This window comes from Thamnophis sirtalis, unplaced genomic scaffold (assembly GCF_051295495.1).
Source record: "Thamnophis sirtalis isolate CommonGarterSnake01/CBP01778 unplaced genomic scaffold, rThaSir2_p1.2 scaffold_1, whole genome shotgun sequence".
Classification (NCBI taxonomy): Eukaryota; Metazoa; Chordata; class Lepidosauria; order Squamata; family Natricidae; genus Thamnophis; species Thamnophis sirtalis.
This window is the reverse complement of record NW_028261381.1, coordinates 100,691,908-100,708,232: the sequence shown is the minus strand read 5'-3', so window position 1 is coordinate 100,708,232 and position 16,325 is coordinate 100,691,908. Positions and strand designations below refer to the sequence as shown.

At 36.1% G+C, this 16,325-nt stretch overlaps 1 protein-coding gene across 3 annotated transcripts in view; it reads left to right on the top strand.

Annotated features, from left to right (window-relative positions):
• LRRC4C (leucine rich repeat containing 4C) overlaps positions 1-16,325 on the top strand; it is a 758,407-nt gene that overhangs the window by 400,027 nt on the left and 342,055 nt on the right. For 2 of the 3 annotated variants that reach the window (XM_087719843.1, XM_087719837.1), the window contains one exon: positions 12,146-12,348. The gene's annotated coding sequence lies outside the window, so the exon portion shown is untranslated. Of the gene's footprint in view, positions 1-12,145; positions 12,349-13,124; positions 13,346-16,325 lie in introns of those variants that run through there. The other variant, XR_015697285.1, reaches the window with a different exon arrangement.

The following is a 16,325-nucleotide window of genomic DNA, read 5'->3' as shown; positions in this document are numbered from 1 at the left end:
GCACAAAGGACTCCAAATCAACTTGCACATTATGATGTCTATTCTTTATTACTATTTTTACCTGTAACCTATTAGAAATTGCATGCTGGTAGTCTAACAACACAAATTTGTCACTTAGGACAATAAGAACAGGTAGAATATTCTCTAATGGATTGATAATTGTCTGATATCTGTTGTCTTTTCCTATATCATCACTAAATAAAAGCAGTCGATCAAAAATAAATAAATAGACGTGTATATTTGTGTGAGGCAGCTAAAATTCACTTTGACAAGGTGGTTTGCACCTTGGAGGTGATATGATTCTCCTCTTCAAGATAAAAAGGCAATGTGATTTGATTTTTCTTATGAAGGTGTCTTTTTGTGTTGCCTCACAGCTTTGAATGGCAATAGCAATTACCACAAAAGGTTTCCATGTATATTTTATGCCTCTGCAGAAACCTCTTCTTGCTATTGGACATGACAGTTGAAGTCTCAGAGGAGAGGCAAAGTAAGGCAACATGGGTGCTTTACCCTTAGAGAAGGTGGAAAAAGTACATTTCTTTGTGAAACAACTTTGAGAAGATGATGCACAAAATGCCTAATATTTTTCAAGACAAAAACCATTGCTTTCTGGCAGATTTACTGCTTGTTGGTAGGTTATCAGCTGAAGGGTAAATAAGCCACACATACATTAGGCTTCATTCACCTGAAGATGACAATAGACAATGATGAAAAATGTCAAAGTTTTCTCATTGCACTCATAGCTGCATAGTGGCTGCTTCTTGCATTTTCTTGTATTTTACATTGTTTATGATGTCAATATGAAGCTATGCTATCATTGTAGTAAGCCTAAATGATATTAGGCTTCGATGTAGCATTGAGAAATGTGAGTGCAAACACAAACACAAATTTATGGAAATAATTTCTTAAAGGCCAGATAATTTCAAACTTTTTACAGTAGTTTTCAAACCAGTTTAATACAGCTGGGGAGATATTTTAAATATTTGAAGTGTTGCAATGTAAAATACCTCTTCATCCCAGGGGAAAGGACAACAATATCTGGCTTAAAAATAAAAAGAAAGGTTCAAGATAGCAATAGCAATAGCACTTAGACTTATATTCTGCTTCACAGTGCTCTCTAAGCAGTTTACAGAGTCAGCCTATTGCCCCCAACAATTTGGGTCCTCATTTTACCTACCTCAGAAGGATGGAAGGCTAAGACAACTTTGAGTCTGGTGGGATTTGAACTGCCAAATTGCTGGCAGTCAGCAGAAGTAGCCTGCAGTACTGCACTCTAACCACTATGCCACCAAGATGGATATGAGTAGGAACTTCTGATTCTTAAGGTTATCAATGAGTAGAATAGGTGGCCATCTGAAGCACTAAAATCTCTTCATTGTATGCCTTCAAACAGAAGTATGAAGGTCATCTGTTGAAGTTGTACAGTGTGGTACAGTGTTTCTGAACCTCAGTAAGTTGAAGAAGCTAGATGGGAATTCTGTGAATTGAAGTTCCCTTGTCTTAAATTTGCAGAAGTTGGTACACACTTCTCTAGTGGATCATAGTTTGAGATAGATGACTTCAAAAATGCTGATTTCTTTACAGTGCTGAAACAATTATGCCATAACATATTTATTTACATTCCATTTTAGCATTTTCTTCTGCAACTGGAGACAAGGGGGAAAAAACTTTGTGCAAGGCTTCATGGCATTTACACATTGGGCATGTTGACTCTATCCATCTATAGTAATTCTAATTATTAAAAGTAAAGACTATTTTAAATTATTTGTTATGTGAATTGCTCAAGTAAATAAAAATAATTAGTTGGAGTGATGATAAGATTGGGTATTTGCATCACTTTTAATATATTTGGATAGGATATATATTTATGTTTATGTATCAAAACGTCTTTGGAATTGTCTTATTATTTTAAAGTAACTCTATAAAGATCCATGCAATTCAAAACTTTTTTTTTGTTAGTTAGGCCATACTCCCTTAAGATGCAATTTTAATATAGCACATACCAAACGTAACCATACTTTATGACATTTTTCATCATTACTATTTCTCTTTAAAGACAATAACAAATTATGAAATTCAGGGAAAGGGAATTTCCATGGATAGAAACATTTTCACATTATATCCATTGCTACATAAGTGATGCTTCTGAAGAACTGTCCTTTGATGGTTCTATAAGACCAAAAGGAATTAATATTTTAGTCTTGGGATAATAAGGTATCTTCTATGTTAAAGATACAGTTCTTGAATCTTTCCTAAGGCAGGAAGAATCTGATGAGTGGTCTTTACAATCAGTTATTGTCTTTCAAAGGATCCTACCTTGTATGTTTTTAATTGCCTGCTGCCATGTAGCCATTAATCTAGCAAAAAGGAGGATGAATGTGGTTGTTGTTGGTGGTGGAAGTTGTAGTGGTGATGATGGTAAATACTACTCCTCAACTATTCTTTCTTTCTAATTCTTTCTAATCTAGTAATTCATCACCTTCATCAAATCAGGAATTTCAGGATTCGTATGAGAACCATGATTGTGGTGAGAGTAGATAATATCACAATAAACAAATAAATCCATCTTTAAAATGTGGGATACATATATATAATACATATATGTCTGGTAAATTCTTCTCACAAACATAGAAGTTAAGGCTTGTAACTAGAGCTCATCTGGTCCAACTTCTTCACAATGAGGACTGATTACAGTATTTCCTCTAAACAGTTACCCAGACTCTGATTAAACACCTCCAATGTAGGAGAGTATCACCCAACATAGCATCTTCTATTGTTTCACAACATTTACACTTAGATTTTTTTTCTTGATGCCCAACCTAAATGTATTTTTTTCAGCCCTTTGAAGCTCAATCAAGAAACAGACACTACTGAGATTCCATGTAAGCTGCTTTATTTGGTAACAGAATCTTGAAAACATCTTCATATTTATTTCTTTACCACCTTATGCTAAACAAAATCAAGGCAGACTTATTTTGCAATTCTTTCTGTTTCATTCTTCGTACTTTTTTCTGTGAAATAGTTTCCTAATCTACTTTTAGTTGGATTTTTTCACATCTTTATAATTTTTACAACCATTTATTTTATTTTATGTTATATTATGTATCATATAGTATCATATCGTATCATATTGTATCATATCATATTACTGTATTTTTCAGAGTATAAGATACACCTTTTCCCCTCTAAAGAGGGTGAAAATTTTGGTGTGTCTTATGCACCAAATGTAGTTCCACCCTTTGGCCTCTGCCTCCCAGCAATTTACCTCCTTGCAGCAAACAGAAAAAATAGCAATAGCAATAGTTAGACTTATATACCGCTTCATAGGGCTTTCAGCCCTCTCTAAGTGGTTTACAGAGTCAGCATATCGCCCCCACAGTCTGGGTCCTCATTTCACCCACCTCGGAAGGATGGAAGGCTGAGTCAACCTTGAGCCTGGTGGGATTTGAACAGCTGAACTGCTGAACTGCAGTCAGCTGAAGTAGCCTGCAGTGCTGCATTTAACCACTGTGCCACCTCGGCTCTTGCAGAAGTGGCAATATGCTATGACAATCCCTGCAGCTTGAAACAGCTGATCATCGGGAGCCCCATGCTTAAACTGAAATTGAAAGTGAAACTTGCTGTTCGTTGCAAGCAGGCAAATTGCTGGGAGGCAGAGGCAGATTTTTTTCCCTTCTAATCAGGCTAAACCAAAACAGGCTGTTTGCTGCAAGAAGGTAAGTCAATAACTATAAATGCTTATAGAATGTTCTAATTGTTAGACTTATTTTTAAAGACTGCTTTATTATTGTTCTAGACAACTTACCAAAATGAAGAAGCTTTGTAAAATAATGCTTGATCTGAAGAGGCCCTGTGCTATTGTATCTTCTTTTAAATAGCAGAGAACAATGTATACTTCCAGAAAGCCACATCAATTTTAACAGCATCTTTACAAGGATAGTCTGGAATGCAATACCACAAATAGTGTATATCTTCTGTACTGATTACTGTTTACAAGGAGGCAAATTGCTGGGAGACAGAGGTAGATTTTTTTCTCATGTTTTCCTCCCCAAAAGCTAGGTGTGTCTTATACTTTGGAGCATCTTATGTTCTTAAAAATATGGTATATTATATTATAATGTTAATTATTAATAATATTTTACAGAAAAAGTGACAGTTAAATGTTATATATTCTAATCCATCTTATCATCTCTCTGAACCCTATATTTATCGACTTTCAGACTGCTGTTTATAGTTTAGAAATAATTGTTGGAATAAAAATAATTCTTTTACATTAGTATGGAGAAACACTGTCCAAGTTAGAACGTCTAGCAGACTGGCCAGACTGTCCAGGAATTGGCCATGTTTGGCGCATTTCAGGTGATAACATAAGATAAATCTTTTCTGATAGTGTTGACACAAAGTATTTCAAGGCCACCTGCATGTCATTATTAATCAGATGGTGAAATGTGATTAACAAAGCAAACAATAACACCCTCTATGATCCAGCTCTTTTGCTGAAGGCTGTCTATAGTCACACAGGTCTCCTAGTAATATCTGATGGACTATAAGTTGTCTACTCCTGAAGAAACATTTTCAAGCACAACTGAATTCAGACATAGGTTTGCTTGGACTATTCTTTCCATCTCTACCTGCTGATTTTATATCACATATTAATGTTTAAAGTGAAGAGGGAAGAGAGACAGATTGGTGAGGAAGTGAAGTAATACCATTTTCTGGCTCATAGATATATTCAAAGAAAAGTGGTCATATTAAAGAAAAAGTATGGTTCATTCTTTTCTTCCCCCACCGTCCTCTTTTTGACTCCATTGCAATGCCTACTTAGTATAGAGATTGAATGTCCTCCATGAGTTTGTCAACAAAGCTATTATTCCACCCAATGGTCAATATATGTTCATTTTCTGCTGACTGCCTAGTGAATCAATGCATTGTACACTGATCTTTCCTTCAAGTTCATTTTCCTGGAGACATTAATGTCTAATCCTCTGTTCATCTGCATCATGCAAACACCCTTCTTCCTAAATGCTGAAATAATAATGCACCTCAGTAGGCATTCAAGGACAAAAAAGAGATGATGAAAAAAAAAACCATGTTTGTCTATGTGAGTCACTTTCTTAGTTGGAACCAGCCTGTTGTTTAATCTCTCTCATTATTTTTTTTCTGGAAAAGAAAACATGAAAAAAGAAAAAAATATTTTAAGTATTTCACTTGAATTTTATTGAAAAAAATAGTCCAACTATACAGCTAACATAAATAGTGGTATGATCCAAAGAATTTAAATAGAAGTTTGATATAAAGCTTTTCATACACACACACACACACACACACACACACACACACACACACACACACAGAGAGAGAGAGATAGAGAGAGACAGAGACAGAGACAGAGACAGAGACAGAGACAGAGACAGACAGAGACAGACAGAGACACAGAGACACAGAGACATCTTACAGTGCATCCCTGTGGCAATATGTTGGAATTACATTTCTTTTGGTGTAAAATTGTCTCTTAAAGACTGAGATCATATTCACCTCAAAATAAAAATGAAGAAAGGAAGATATTTTGAGCAGACTGGAAACAATCCTGTAGGTAACATGCAATTCCAAACTATCCCATGAGCTGATTAAAATAAATGCATATTCAATTCTCACTGGTGAGGAGAACTTGTTCTGGCCTGTACCAGTTTAATGCAATGGTTTAATGTAATTAGTAAGAGCTGCTTTTTAATTCTTCCAGAGAAGGGGTCTGCAACCTGCAGCTCTGGAGCCCCTATGACTCTTTCATCCCTCTTCTGTGGCTCCCTGTCACTGGTCGGCTCCACAATTGATAGGGCTTTCGGTTAGGACAGGTAGAGGAAAAAGGATGCCATGCTAGGAGGAGATTCTATGGTGGGGAAACCGGACTTCCAGTCAACTCCAGAATTGAACGTGAGAGGGGTGTCTAGTTAGGACTTTTGTGGCTCTTTGAGTGTTTAAAGTTGCCAACAGCTGTTCCAGATCAATGAAACTTAAATTAAGTTTGTAAGATACAACCCATCATATAGAGTAAATTTTCTATTAAATCTAATATCTTGCATTTCTACATAGAGTACTTTTGTATATAAGACACAAGTACTGGATATTGGCAGTAATAATTCCTCAGTAAATTATGAAGGAGCTTCTTTCCAACTTCATTGAAAAACATTACTTGGAAATTAAGAGAGAATTAATAACAAAGTATTTAACACATTTTTCCAGATATGTATTTTTTTTTTTTAAAAAAAACCTTGCATAGGATAGTATTAACTACCAAGATTGTTGCCTATTTTTATGGCCTTGCCAAAATTCAACTGAATATACTCTCAGAACAGCTTTGTTTTTTCTCAGTGAGAGGAATATGTTCCTCTGAACATGAACCAGTATTTTGATCTGGCTATAATTATAGTTTCAACAAAACTGAAGTTTGCCCGTCCAATAGCAATTCTGTTACAATGGATTCTTATGCATGATTTATATCTACTGTATAGGTGTAAACTTGGAGGAAAAATGCCTTAGCTTTACAGAATCCAGTTCTTGAAGTTTTTTCCAACTGAGGGGCTTTAGTATTCTTTGAGCTTGTTTTTTCCCCAAATGTTTCATTACCCAACCTAGGTAATGTGCTTTCAACCCTGAGCTATAAATATTCTCTGTTACTGCAATTCTTAAGTAATGGCATATATACTTATACACATTTACTTACTTGCTTATTTACTTATTTATTTACTTACTTATTTGCTTGTTTGCTTGTTTGTTTACTTACAGTCTTTCATTGGAACCTAACAAAAATAGGCTGTTTAAATTAATAGGGTGGAAAAGTATTGCTTCTTCTGAACTAATTTTGAAGCATGCAGGGCCCTAATAAAAGACATGTCAACTCCTGATGTTGTTTTTTCTTTTAATCAAAGCAGGATGGTACTAAACCTGTAAATTATCTATTGTAATACAAATATATACTTTAAGGTGAAGTAAAGATCACATGTTGGATATTTTACATATCTGATTTAGGAGCTGAACGTTAAATGAATAAACATGATACCAAAAGTGATGTCCCTGGGGAAAGGAAAAGTGATACTTTACTGCAGTTTTTCACTAGCTTTTAAAATAATTAGAAGTAAAACAATTAAGCTGTTTCACTGCAATCTGTTTTGAAATTTCTTCAGCTTCTCCTTCAGTGTTTGTGCTAGCAGGAGAAGCTGAGAGGACTCCTCTACTGTAACATTGGCTGAAGGGTTAATAGCAAGGATCCACAATCCCTGGGCTGTGGCCCACTACCATACCATGGTCTACTCAGAACTGGGCTGTGAGAGAGGTGGTTCAGTGCACATATGCACACAGTTTTACTCATTGCATGTGCGTGCTGGCATGGACGTATATGCAATGAAGCTTGGAGTTGAACTGCGTACATGCACACGGGGTTTTTGCTTACCTGGCCCAGTTCCCCTCTCCCTCCCAGCCAGGCCAGCAAGCTGCAAAGTTTGGTAACTGCTGGTTTGCAGATTTGGGCAGTACTAACACTTGCATCAGGGATGGTCAGCCCCAAAATCTCCAAGAGATTTGGACAACAGATGGGGAGGAAGTGAGCAACAGACATAAGCAGGGGTGGGCTGCTACAGATTCATGGGGTTCAGGACAGAGGTGGGTTCCTACCAGTTCTCACCAGTTCAGTAGAACCAGTTCATCAAATCTACTGAACCAGTTAGAAGAGGTTCCACCAGTGGACCCAGAAAGCAGGCCACACCTACAGAAGAGGTTCCAAAATTTTTTGAAACCCACCACTGGTTCAGGAGAACCCATAGCTAACGTTATGGCTGGTTTGGAGAACCTCCAAATTCCACCTCTGGCTGGAATTGACCACTGAAGTCGTATTTTCTGCAATTGGGTTTGGAGCAGTTTACCTTACGTTTGTATCTATTGTGTGCTTGTGTATTGTTGCAGTTGATCACACTGGCAGGTGCAGTGAAGGGAGGTGATGGAGAGAGTATGATGATTTTTTGCCTCCATGTACTTGCTAATTAAGAGCTTTGGGAAGTGGATGTGCAGCAGACTCATTTGGTACATTTTGGGTAGATGGATAAATAAATATAAGAATTGGTGAAAAATATATAGACATGTAGATAGATATTGGGGGGGGGGAGGGAACCAGCAGCCATAATTGTTGTCAGCCTCATCCATGTGAAGGTCATCCAAAGTTGGTGGCTTCAGCAAATGTCTTGGAATTGCTTGTAGTGCATAGGGAAACTAGCCCGCCAGCCCGCCTAATGCCTCCTTGGCAGGTAGTAAAGCTTTAATAAGATGCATAATCCTTAGGGTGTTTGCTATGAAGAAGTTAGGGAATATAAAATGACAAATCAAAGATGGAAAAATGCACATGAATATGAATGTGCTACCTTCAGATACATGGATTGTCATAACAATTCAGACTATCAACTATTCAGACTATCAGCTCGGTGCTGATGGAAAAAGTGGACCTCCTTGCAATAGGAAGGTAACACCATCTATAACTAAACTTCCAATTCTGATGCAGTTATATTGATAATTTTATTAATCTCTCTGCCAGAAGGATTATTTTTATTGGAAATTTATATGCCGCCCTTTTCCCTGAGGGGACTCAGGGCGGCTTACAACAATGAAGGGAAGGGAGTGCAAGACAAGACTTAAAAAGAAAAGAATCGTGATTAAAAGAAAATTGATCGTAAAAACACAACATTCACTCAACATTCGGGCGGGGTTAGAGTAATCCTATCCCCAGGCCTGACGGGATAGCCAGTTCTTAAGGGCTGTGCGGAAGGCCTGGACTGTGGTGAGGGTACGGATCTCCACGGGGAGGTTGTTCCATAATGTCGGAGCTGCAACTGAGAAGGCTCTCCTCCGCGTAGTCGCCAGTCGGCACTGGCTGGCGGATGGAATTCGGAGGAGGCCTACTCTGTGCGATCTGATGGGACGCAGGGAGGTAATTGGCAGGAGGCGGTCTCTCAAATAGTCAGATCCACTACCATGGAGCGCTTTATAGGTGGTAAGTAAGACCTTGAAGTGCACCCGACGATCAACAGGTAGCCAGATTAGAAACAATGTTCCTCTTTCTACAATAATAAGATCATGATCATTGACTATCACAAAAGAAGATAGCAGCCAATTGCAGGAAGATGATTTAGTCAAACCAAAGGCTACCACTTACACACAATTTTTCATTTGTGTTTCAACCAAGGCTGGGCAGAGCTCTTTTCCCGAGTTTAAATAATAAACCTGAATTTTCATATTCTGAAAATAATGAATTTATTCAGTTAAATAGACTATTTTGCTATAAACCTATAATGTAAAGCCTCTGCTGGAAAATTTACCCAGTTGCCCCAGATTGTGGTGATCCTCTAGATTATTTGCAATGGAATCTTCTCCCTACAATATTGTGGATTTGAGCTATACTACATTTTTTTTCTTCTTTCTCTTTTAAAAAAGAAAATTTGGGATGTGAAGAATGTTTATAGCAATCCAGTTAGCAAGTTGAATATGTGCTTAATATAAAGGAATAGTGGGGAAGGAAGGATGTCTATGATTCTTGAAACATGAATAGTATTAATCTCTGTGGCAGAGCAAGCAAAAAAAGATGAGGCCTGGCAAAATTCATTTTGAGACATCAAAACCGATAAAGCAGAAAATACATGCTGGTGAAGGATATCCTTTTGTCAATCTGTCAAGAAATGCACTCAATGACAATCTAAAATGCAAGGATCACCAAATAAGCTGAAATGGTTGGTAGAAGTGATTAAAGCATAATGGATGATGTTTTGAGGTTTATTTTATTTCAGCATATATATGCTTCTCATGGAATGTGGCTCATTTCCTTTCCTTTTAGGTGTCTACTGAAGGAGAAATATGATAATATCACAGCCAAAAGCTTAGATTGAAATCAGTTGTATATGTTTACTTGTTCTTTGGGCTTTGCCCTCTTCTCTGCATAAGAGGCATCTTTGGAGGGGAAGAAATACTCTTTCCCCCCTAGTTCTGTTATTCAGTTGTTGCTGACATCCTGATTCCCCTGAAGATACCCTGTTCACATTCACCTGAATGCGTAATCAAGGTCGATATTTCTCAGCTTTTAAGATGTAGATTAACTCCCAGAATCTCTGGGCAAGCATGTTGACTGAAGTATTCTGGGAGTTGAAGTTCATGCATCTTAAAAATTGCTAGAAAGTCTGATTTAGTTCTTTTCATATCATATGCAGCTACTTATATCTCCCCATTGGCTACTAAGCTTTATTATCCTCTGACTTCCAGCCTGTTTACCAGCTTATGTCCTTGCTAAAATTGGTGATCCATTTATGAAATTGATGTATTTGTCAACCTAAAAGGAGTCAGTCTATATCTAATCATGGATTGAGTAAGTCTAGTGACGTTGATAGTGCTTAAACAAGCCATTTCAGTATTAAGCAAGAAAAAACAGATATTTGAAGAAAGCATGGTAGCATCCCTTTTGCTGTATCTTCAAAAATATGTAAGTGTTCTTAACATTAACAGATTTTGTGAGCCTTATTTATTTTACATGGTAGATTACATAATTAAGGAAATAATAAAAAGAAGAGCTGCAAGGTTGTTTTGAAGGACATGATTCAATTTGATGGTCAAACTATGTTATTTACATAATTTCCGTATGTATCTTCCTTCTAATTTTTCCTTGCTTTTAATAAACTGTAAGAGTTTTATTTCTTTGAGTACACTATGTATTGAAAAACAGCTTTTATTTTCAATTCTAAATCTTATTCTGAGTGAAAATTGTTCTCCAGCACAACTTTTCTTTTAATTAAAAAAATGTCTAATCTTTGAGGAGGACATAATAAGAATTTGTATGTCATGGAATAATTTATAATATTTAATTACATGCTATACAATAAGACAATTTCACAATCACCTTTCAGCACATAAAGAGACAGGTGAGAACTAGAGATCCAGGTCTCATTCAGCAGCTGAGGTTGGCAGTTTCCTTTAATGTTATAATATGGGCATTTCTTTATCAGGGAAAATTAGAAAACTAGATTATTCTAATTTATGAACTTTGCAGTTCACAAGCTTGAAACCTTAGGATCCGCTCCATGTGGAACTCTTCAGAAGCTATTCCTAAACAACAGCATAGCCACAGCAAATTGGAGAAAAAAATAAAGTATGCAATTTAAGGGACATAGGTGGCAATGACAAAAGATACAAAGAGTAAGAAATTATAACTTTCACTAAAGTTATAATTGACAAAAGCTGCTAATTATTACTTAACATATCTTCTCAGAAAAGTATACCAACTCTTTTCTGGTAGTTGTTATCTGCATGATTCTGCTTCCCTCAAGGCTAATCATGCAATCATAGTTATGTAACAAAGATTTGTCAACATTGGGTTCATGTCTATGATAAAATTTGAAGTGTTTGGAGATTACACACACACAAATGCCAGTGGGGTGTATGGGTTAAGGTGCTGGACTAGGAAAGGGGAGACCCAAGTTCTGACCCCTAGACACGGTAGGTCTGGGTGACTTTAGCAATAGCAGTAGCATTTAAGCTTATATACTGACCCACATTTCTCATTTATTTAGCGTACGGCATATTATACATGGGTTTGCAATACATAGTAATAATTGAATGTTTAAAAGATCTATATTCAGATACCAATGTCTAAGCCATCGAACCATTAGATACTGGACTAGTATACACTGTCAGCTTATATAGAATTTTACAGCACTCTCTGGGTAGTTTACAATGTAAGCATTATTTGTATATTGCACCCAACAACCTGAGTCCTCATTTTATCACCCCCAGAAGGATGGGAGATTGAGTCCATCTTCAGCCTTGACATGATCAAACTCCAGCTGTGGGCAGTTTGTCTGCAATACTACATTCTAACCACTGCACCAATGGCTGCATTCTCTCTCAGCCTTTGACTGGGATTTTTTTAAAAACAATTTACCAACCTGTATTGAAACAGTAGGTAGATTTTAATAAATATTATGAGACGAAAGATTCTCTTACTGGTCTTCTTCTTGCATCAGGATGATGGTGATGGTGATGATGATATACACATATAAGAGAAAGAAAAAGTGTTTTAAATGATTGATAATGTACCTTTTCTCTTTTGTGAATCCCTCAGGAAAGAAAAAAGAAAGAAAGAAAGAAAGAAAGAAAGAAAGAAAGAAAGAAAGAAAGAAAGAAAGAAAGAAAGAAAGAAAAAGAAAGAAAGAAAGAAAGCTCTATGCAAAATTTTGATAGAGACATATATAAAATACCAGAAACAGAACAAATGGAATTATTTCAGGAAATTTGAGAAGTTGTCCAATGAAAAATCCAATAAAGGTAATTAGATATATACATATATATATTTCAGTATAACATATTCAATATATCATACTCTGGCATGTACTCTTACTAGAACATGAACTTGGTACAGTTCCTTCTCATCTATGACATTTGTTTCAGGTTGTTAAAGAAGAGTAGAATAAGTTCTAAATGAGGCTTTTCTGATGGTGATTTATTTCTGATGAATTTACATTACAGTTTTGGATTTGGGATGGCAAAGTTGAAATAGCAATGGATCTGGCTTGTCTGCATGACTCTTATAGATGTGTCTGACTTTGTTGACAGCTTTCCATGTTCTGAAAGTTAGTGCCAATTGTGACATTATTGTGGAACATAATGTTTTGGGAAACTATTTTTTTTTCTTTATGTGTTCTACAGTTGGCTGTAGCAGCTTGATAATGTTGTGATACTTTATATTGTCCTGGAATGGATTTTGCTATATTCTAATCAGAGCCATGAGAAACATTCAAAATCATTTTTCTGTTCATCAGAGCAAATTTGTCAGGTGTATTATAATTTTCTCATGACATTAGAATAGTCAATATTCAGAACCGGAAAAGCTAGTTTGAATGGGATGAAAAACTTATATTGCAGTCTGTGTAAACCATGACTTATTTTGAATAGACTAAATTCTTTGAATCATTTCCGTCTGGCGTCTGGCCCAGCTATAGGCAGAAACAATTTTAGTTAGTAGGAATTCATCTCTGTCTATCCTCCCACACCTCTCATTGCATTTAGACTCTCTGCAGCAATTGATTTTAATTTTCTTATAGAAACTGGAAAATTGAAATGCCTTTTTAGGAAGACACAATATTGCTGAGTCCTCCTCGGACACAATGCCCAGAGGATTCTATGATCTGCTTCTTTACTAAATGAAAACTGAACTGAAGATAACTACAGGATTGCATGCCATAGGTTCCCCATCATGGCATTTCAGATTGGTGACTGTCCAGTCTTTTCTTAAAAACCTCCAGTGATAAAAGACATACAACTTCTGAAGGCAAGCTGTTTCATTGGCTAATTTTTCTCATTGTTAAGAAATTTCTCCTTAATTCTGGGTTGCTTCTCTCCTTAATTAGTTTCCATCCATTGCTTCTTGTTTTGCCTTTTGGTGCTTTAGAAAATAAGTTGACCCCTTCTCCTTTGTGGTGGCCTCTCAAATACTGCAATACTGCTATCATGTCACCCCTAGTCTTTTTTTTCCCCTCATACTCAATCCCTGTAACTGTTCTTCATATGTTTTTCACTCCAGGCCCTTAATCATCTTAGTTGCTCTTCTTTGCACTTTTTCCAAAGTCTCAACATCTTTTTTCTAAAATGGTGACCAAAACTGGGTGTGGTACTCCAGGTATGGCCTTGCTAAGCCTTTATAAAATAGTACTAATACTTTACTTGTTTGATTCTATGCCTCTGTTTATACAACCAAAGATTGTATTAGCTTTTTTGGCTGCTACCGCACACTGCTGGCTCATGTTTAATTAATCGTCCACTAGAACTCCAAGGTCCCTCTCACAGTTATTCTTTTTGAGCCAGGTTTCAACTATACTTGTATTTTTGGTTTTTTCCTGCCTAGGTGTAAAACTTTGCTTTTCTCCACATCAATTTTCATTTTGTTGGATGGAGCCTATTGTTCAAGTCTGTTGAAATATGTTTGGATCCTGAGCTTGTCTTCTGAGCTTGTCTTCTGAGGTGTTGGCTATTCTTGCCAGCTTAGTGTCATCTGCAAATTTGATGATTTCCTTTTTATTCCCTCATCTGAGTCATTTGTGAAGATTTTGAAGAGTACTGGGCCTAATATGTGATATTTGTAGCTTTATTGGGAGGTATTGTGAACAACTGATGACTCTCAAATCTGTATACAATACAAACTATGACAAATGTCTCTTCTAAGTAACTTTTCGAGGGTGTTGTTTTTCTGTAGTGCAATTGGTTGAAATGTTACTATCAATTTAGGTTAGTTTACTGATAGTATTATACATATAGTATGGTTTATTTACAGTATTATACAGTAATAGTTACAGTATTATAACCAGTATAAAAAATTTCCACTGTTTTGAATGGAGAAGTCATTCAAAATAGTGCATTTTTAATTTTTTTAAATATTTTGAGCTTTTATTTTTATATGTCCTTCATTTGTATGAATCTTACAGATTAATCGGTTAATAAAAAGAAATAAGGGTATTTGTCAGAGGTATTTACCTATTTTAGTGAGAAAGTGAACCCACTTATGTACTATATAATTGTATCCTGTAGATCAGGAGTCCCCAAGCCAACCGTGGTACGGAGAGCAATACTGGACCTCAGCCTGTTGTGAACCGGCCCATGTAAGCTGTAGGCAAGTGGTGTGTGAAGCTGCATTTGTGTAAACGACATGTGTGCACCCAAAACCATCCCTTCCCCTCCCACCACCACCATCACTGTCAATCTGAGGACCCAGAAAGATTGGGGACTGCTGCTATAGATACAATGTCTTGAGTTGTATGACGCTACAGAACCAGTCTGGTATAATGATGAAGGTGCACCCTAGAAACCAGGACTCCCCTGAGTATGAAAACTTTGTTACTGCCTCTTAGCTCGAAATAATAGAAAGTAATCTACTTTTTCTTCTCATAGATGTCATTATGCCTTTCATATTAAAAGCTTTGTGGCAATTGGACCATAAAGAGGTTGGACAAATTTAATTTTGGGATGTCTGAGATATCTACTCTTTCTAACAAGTTTCAGAAACACCAAATGAAAAAAAAAGTGTAGTCTTTAACTAAAGACCTTACTTTTAGGTATATTTACTGTGTAGATTTTGTGTTTTGATTTCATATCAGAGATTGCATGTTTCTTCCTGAAATTTCACTTTAGAAAGTGCAGTGAAAAAAATAATAATGCCGCAAATTATCTTTCTAAAATTCTCTGGCTTAAATACATTCATTCTTAATTGTTAACATTAGCAGGCTAAGATTAGATATGATATGTTGATATCTGGGGTACTTCATCATGTCCTTGAGTCCATCTGCTACATTAAAATTCCTCCTTCAAAAGTCTGATTATTTTCTAAATTACTTCAGATAGATAGCCCTGACTTTCAATCCAACAAGGACATCCAAGATATATGAATTACTGATAGTGCTTTTCAAGTGTTTTTCTTTTCAGGTATTATGTTTCCAAGCATCTGCATTCAATTCTAAATTGATATTTGGATTACTTTATTCAAAGTAGTTTGCATGAGTATCAAGGATTAAAAAACAGTGTCCACACTCTATATCACATTTACTTGAGAAAGATATGTTAGCTATTTTTCAGAATTTTTATGGTGTTAGAATAGGCATCCACAGAGGAAACAAGAGGATAAATGACAATATGGGTCATGATCTAACCATGTAAATGACATAACTTTTAGGTACTTTTGTCAGACATTTTGGCAGCATTGTGGTATAGCATTGTGCTATTTGTTAGCACTTCCTCCCTCCCTCCCTTTTCCCTGTATTCTACTATACTCAATATATGTTATCATGGATGGATATTATAGACCATCTTTTTTGCAGCTCATATAAACATTTCTTCAAGTGATCATTCCATGTAGCTTGAAAATATAAAGCATTATAAGACTTAAGAACCAGCTGATAGGTTGACCAGAAATTCAGTGTGCATATATCAAACACTTTTGGAGAGTTTTCTGTTTTCTGTGTTTAATGGATACAATAATTATTAAATTTGGGAAATGCTTGAGTGTTGAAATGATTTCTCTGACATTGTTATCTGAGTTGACAAAAGTTAAAAAAAAATAAGATGATACCGTTAGGAGATGGTTATTTGTCTTTATGACAGGCACTTTGATCACAATCTAACTATAGGAAATTGCCCAATAGCTCAAAAGAAGCAATCTCTGAACACGTGTTATCATGGCATGACATCCATTATGCTAAGTCTCTAAATTACATCACCCAGGAGAAGTCAAACATTGATACTGCAAATAAGAATTC